Here is a 6,821-nt window from a genome sequence, read left to right on the forward strand (position 1 = left end):
TTCCTTCCTTCCTTCCTTCCTTCCTTCCTTCCTTCCTTCCTTCCTTCCTTCCTTCCTTTCTTTCTTTCTTTCTTTCCTTCTTTCTTTCTTTCTTTCCTTCTTTCTTTCTTTCTTTCTTCTCTCTGTTTTCATGGAGAAGGTGTTAGGACAAAATTTTAATGTATCCTATGACTGCCAGTGTGCATAATTTTATTCAATACATGGAAGTTGTTAATGGCTGGGTCAAATTTATACCCATATAATCAAATAACTTTTCACGCATTTATTATTCACTTAAGGCATTTTTGCTAAATTTTCAAAGAGGAAATCAAATGCGTGTTTTTAGAGATATTTCCATGTGTCATAATGTAATTTGTTTACTTTGGTCCAAAATATGCAGTCTAGTACAGAAGTTTAATTATTACTTCAAACAAATGTACATATGGTAACACTACAATGCGAAATTTGCTAAATTTAATTGAACCAGCAGTTGTTATTTTCAACTAATTAACTGCACAGATTTAATTTTCTGATTGAAAATCATGGAAGAATTGATGAATATGAATCCAATAGACTTGACATAGTAAGTGTAACTCAAAACCGGTATTTGGTAATAGCAATCTATTACAGGGGATGAGTATTTTATCAATTCTCTACATAATCTTCATGACTCTACCATGGTATTATTTCATTCACTAATGTTTAGAAGACTTTCCTCAGTCAGTTGTCCAATATAGAACAGGAGAGCTGTCACTGATCTAGACAGCTATCTGTTTTAAAACATATTTAAATGTTTACTAGAGAAGCTGTGACTTTGGGGGGTCATGTAACATTTGTAAAGATAATTTTTTTAATACGCAGACATTAGGTCTTTTATAAGTTGCATCGCATGATCAGTGGTAATATGACCAATCAGTGGTAATATGACAATGATTTCTCTGGATTTTCACATTTAAGATACTGTCATCTTAATATCGTTCCATCAATGAGTATAACAAATAACCAGATTCCCGTCTTCTGGATCCTGATCATTGATTTGCCTCTGAATTTCTGTGTGTCTTGGACAAATCAGATTCCCACGTGACTTCTCTTCAATGCACTGAATCCCATTAACTGGTTTGAAAATGTTGTTATTAGGAATGGTGAAATAACATCTATAGAGAGAGAACAGAAAAATAATTTGCTCATTTTCCTTTCTATTTTGGACACGGATGGGGGGACCACCATCCTTTTGTGAACCACACATCAGATGCCTTTAACTCCCTTTTTACAAAACTTCCATTTTTCTTATTTCTTGAACCTGACCCTGGTAAGTTTCCTTGTTGTGGGATACATTTACGGCAAGAATCTTTTATAAACATATGGAGGAACAGAGAGAAAATTCCAGAAAACACTGGTGATGGGCACACTAGACTTCCCTCCCCGTTTTATCTTGGGCCGCAGTCCCTAAGGAAATTTCTTTTTAGAGTTTAGTATTAGGTGAGATTTTTTTTCCTCTGAATTAAATCTTTTTAACTTCTCCTTCTTATTTGAGCCATCAGGATGCTCTGAACTAAATTTACAGCTCAATTTAGGAAAGTATTATGGCCTACTTCATCGTGGTTTTTCTTTTATAAACATAATATTTACCTTGCCTTGGTTTATTATTTTTCACCCTATACATTAATAGCTTATATTTATATGTATGTGTTTTATTAAAGCTATCTAAACTACTTTCTGAAATGAGGTGAAGTATAAATGCATTATAACATGTTTTGAGCCACACATAAACCCTGGGTCTCATGAGCTGACCTCACTTAAGCAGAATGTGTGGTGAGGACAAGAAAGAGGTTCTGTGGTCCCTTCACAGAGGAAGCAGAATCTGATTCACCAGGTATCACATCTCAAAACCTTTTTCAGAGAGGCAGAAAAATATAGCGGGACAAGACGGGAAAAATTTGTTACACTTAGTTTTAAAAGTTAAAGTTATAGGATGCACACATTTATGGATGTTTTCTGCAAAATCAGGGGTTTAATTAAAAAATAGAATATTTGACTTAAATATAAACTGAAACGCATATTATAAATTATGCTCAAATCGTGGTCACTTCCCGTGTTACACATCAGTAGCCTTTATGCTTAAGACAATAACCCTTAGAATACGTTTCAAATGCAATAAACCTTTTCACTAAGATTAGTATACACCTATTTCCTTCAATTTTTGTAGTTTCTTTTAGAAAATAAACAAGGCATCCCCTTGTTTTCCAAAAATATTCAACCATTGCAGAACTTCATCTTATCCCTTTGTTTTGTTTCATGAGTTATATTTTAATTAACTCTAACTTGCAGGTTAAAGGACACATATCCTTTTGAAATCGACTGATTTACACAAAGTCGATGGTAGCATCCTCTTTCATGGCCAGCAGGTCGACACGTAGGAGGCGCTCAGTGAAGAAAACTCAACTCAGCCTGACTTAAATATAAAAACACTTTTATTAACTCGCATAATTAAGTGTACTTTACAACCGTGACAAAATAAACGGACAGCTCGCTGACAGGAGGTGGAAGATGAGAGAAGGGAAGAAAAGTGGGGAGATGGGGAGATGGGTAGATGCTTTAACAGCCTTATTTTCCCCAGATGGGTATCAAGAAACTGACTAAAATTTACTGGACGAGAAACAGCAGTGTCAGTAGATATTTCTAAATTACAAGAAATAAATCTTAAAATAAGAATGGAATTATCCAGGAGATATTGAGGAAAGGACTAGAGTAAAGGAACTAAAATCTCATTTTACACAACCAAGGGTCAAGCACATAGAAAGACATAAAAGACAAATAATACATATATTATTTCATTCTTTAAATTTCATATTTTTTTCAAATAAGGTTATTATTCCATTTACCAAAAGCAGACATGCTTGAAAGACTTTTTCTTTTGGGCGGTGTTGCGGTTGGGTGTGAGGAGGAATATTGTCTTATTTGATTTTTTTTTTAAAGTGTGAAGAGTGTATCTTTTTTAAAAAAATAATTTTTATTCGAGTAGAGTTGATTTACACTATTGTGTTAGTTCCAGGTGTACAACAAAATGAATCAGTTATACATACACATATATCCCCTCTTTTTTAGATTCTTTTCCTATATAGGTCATTACAGAGTATTGAGTAGAGTTCCCTGTGCTGAACAGCAGGCCCTGGTTGATTATTTTATACATAGTAGTGTGTATATGTTTATCCCAAACTCCTAATTTATCCCTCCCTCTCCCTTTTGGTACCCATAAGTTTGTTTTCTACATCTGTGACTCTATTTCTGCTTCCTAAATAAGTTCATTTGTACCATTTCTTTTGATTAAAATTTTCAATGTTGCAGAAAAAGCTTAGCATGAAATTTATTAAAAAATAAGTGGAGGGAATCAATATATGTTGGGAAACCACAGTTGTAAAGTACTTAAGGTAGGATAAATACCAGGTTTAGGACCCCAGGGTGCTTAAATACAAGCATTAATCAGGAATGTATTAATATATGGTAGTTTTAAGAAAGCAAATATAATGGATACATCATGAAATCATACTACGTTTTCTTCACAAGCGATTCATAATGTAACAGATTATCTTTTTTTGTGTTTGAGAACAACTGTGCCTCTAGAGCCCACAGACTGGGTACGGGAGGGAGTTTGTTAAATGCCTGTTTGTTTTTTGATGAAGTAATTGCATCGTTTGAAACAATTTGACTCAGCACACAGGAAGACTCAATAGAAAATGTGTTCAATTGTGAGCTCCGTAGCTTGAGAAATGAATGAAAATTATGCAGAAGATTCTGTGGAAAGTTACAGAAGGAATTCGAAATCTGGAACATAGAATAATTGAGGAATTGACGTTTCTGAGTTTGGGGGGGGTCCAGAGTTTTCAGATATAATTCATTGCTAATTTTCTGTGCCAGTGAAGGAGGATATCAGAGCCATTGTGAGATGCTCCAGGGGGGTCTCTTAGAATCAGCTCATCTTGGATAAGAGGAAATCAATCTGCTGGACTGGCAGTCTGCATTGTAAATCATATTCAAAGGCAAGAAAAAAAATCATTACCAGAAACCATAGAGGAAGAAAATATGTGTGTGTGTGTGTGTGTGTGTGTGAGGGACTAAGCGGAATAAATGTTTGGATCACCAAATATTTGGGTCATCTGCCAGTTGGTAACGAGCAGGATAAATCTAAAAAGCAAGTTCAGAAAACATTAAAGAATCAAGATGGGAGTAAAAATTACTGTCAGAGTGTAATGCTTTTTAATTCTAATATGTAAACTTTTATTTTATAATGTGTTGTGCCATTTGGAGAGAATATTTGTGGAAACTACCTGAACTCTAACCAAAGCATTGTCTTGTCGGTGGCATCTTTCCAAAGTTGTCTGAAAAGAAATACAAAATTGTCTGAAAGTAAAGGTTGAATTTTCTTTTTTTTTTTTCCATTTGGAAAGAAGCTTCACGTATGTAATGTCATTAAATCCTCATAACTTTCCCTTCAGATGAGGAGAAGACAGCTTGGTGTAGTACTTGGGTTCAAAGACATTTTTTTGAGCTCTGCTATTTCCATGGGTCTCAACGAGGCCACTAATTCCTCTGGACCTATACAGAGGATGATAGTAATAATAGATGCTGTATCTCTCTGCCTGTATTGTTTTGAGAGTGGAAGAGGCCAATTTGTTTGAACATGCTATGCAGCCCATTATGTGGGTCACCAATGTTCTTTTATTTTTAATTCAAAAAAATTTTAATGTGAGGGACCATGAAAGAGCGAATCCTTAAGGGTCCAATACCATCAGAGTCACTAATGTTCTTCTTGGCATCTCCCACTTTATGGAGAATGGAGAGGAGAGACAGATAAGGCTGGGTCCATGGCCCCAGTGCCCAGGCCTCCTAATTAATCACAAGCACTCACAAGACCTGGAGGGTCACAGAAAGCCAGGGCTGTGGGTAAAGAGCCCTGTGTAGAAAACAGGGGAATTTTCCTTACTCCTGGGAGAAAAGAAATGGTGCAGAGAACCAGGGAGATGGTGTGAACTGGGGACCACAAAAGATGAAAGAGTTCCTGAAGATTTCAAGACTGGGGGACCCAGGTCCCTTCTGTCCTCCAGGAACAGGATTTCTAAGGTTAAAGGGCAAATGTTCTGTGACATCTTCTAAACACATAAACAGCTTTGTTATTGTTGTTGTAACTTGTTTGTTTTGTTTCAATGGATCCCGGTAGAGCAAAGGAAAATAAGAGGTGACCATGAAAATGTAAGACCCTCTTTTTCTTCCCCCAGAATTTTCAGAAAAATTGGCAGGGCTTTGGACATCTGTATCTAGATGACACATAGAATAGAATGAAAAAGAAAGAGACAAGCTCTAATTGTATTTGAGGGCCCACTTCCGACTTACTACTGTTAAAGCCTATGGGGTAGAGAAACAGAAAGGAAACTTGTAGCATGTCGAGATTATTGCTGAAAGTAGGTAATCCAACGTTGTGTGCTTTGAAAGCTGAGTATATTTATCATTGCAAATTTTGCCCTTAACATCAAGTAAACATCGTGTTTAATTTGCAGAGGGGGATATAAATTGCAATCTGTTAAGGATACAGTATAGGATATATTTATATGCATAAAATACAATCTAGAATGATCAACACTTACGTGATCCTGTTATGTAGGATTATAGTGATATACATACTTTTCTGTATTTTCTGAAAACTTTCCAATAAACATGTTTCAATTAAAATCCTAAAAATCTCTTTAAAAGGTATGTCACTGATACAGAAACTCACTTCACTGCTACATTAGTTATAAAGTTTATGAATAAAAAAGTATGGATTATATGAATTCTCTTAAATTATCATCTTCTTATTGAAAAATCTCTTTATTTGGACTTTTGAAACAACTGTTTGAATATTCATTAGTTAGATGACTTTTATGACCAAGTCAAAACAAGGAAATAATATAAAGAGAAGTGAAATGAATCTTCAGTGTGACAGTTACCTCTAAAATCTAAATTTCAGTTTTTTGGTCAGCTGCTTTGCTTTGAAGGATATGGAAAATCTTACTTACTTATTCACTTTAGGTAGAATATTTAAGGATAACAAAATACAGAGTAGCAAGTAGTCCCAACATTTGAAAGACAGGAATTTTCACTTTTTGAAGATTTTGTGGTATATACAGAAGATAGGTAATACAGCTCTCTGTGGGTGATATAATTTAGAGCAGAATTCTCAACCAGGGAAGACTTTGCCCCCCAAGGGACTTTGGCAATGTCTGCAGACATTTATAGTGGTTACAACTCGGGGAGGTGTTACTGCCATCTACTGGTTAAAGGTCCGGGATGCTGCTCTACTTGCTACAGTGTACCCACGGGACACCCCCCTCGCCCCCCATAAAAGATCAGCCCAAAATGTCACCAGTGCACAGACTGAGAAATCCTGCTTTGGACGCCTTTTTATTTACATAGGAACAAAATGGCACCATCAACTTAAAAAGGTTAAAAAAGAAAACAATCCTTGTTTATATGTTTTCTTTCAAGCAATGGAAAATAGAAGTGATATTTTCCTTCCCTAAAAGTCAAAAGTAGAAATATTTCCAGTTCATTTTTGTGTTATAATATAATATTTAAAAATTAAGGATCCTAAGGTAGCTTTTTACAGGGCTTGAGAAAGCAGAATTGAAATGATCTAGCTCAGGGAAAACAAATGTGTTCCAGCAAGTTAGCTGAGAAAGACTTTTTTTTTTTCTTTTTTTTAAACATTCCTCAAAAGAATATTTTAGGTAGTAATTCAAAACAGTTGGGAATGGGAATCCAATGATATGTCAAGAACATACATTAATAATGATTGCTCTTCTCCCAAG

Source organism: Monodon monoceros, unplaced genomic scaffold (genome assembly GCF_005190385.1).
Source record: "Monodon monoceros isolate NGI ecotype Baffin Bay Population unplaced genomic scaffold, NGI_Narwhal_1 Super_Scaffold_15, whole genome shotgun sequence".
In the NCBI taxonomy this organism is placed as follows: Eukaryota; Metazoa; Chordata; class Mammalia; order Artiodactyla; family Monodontidae; genus Monodon; species Monodon monoceros.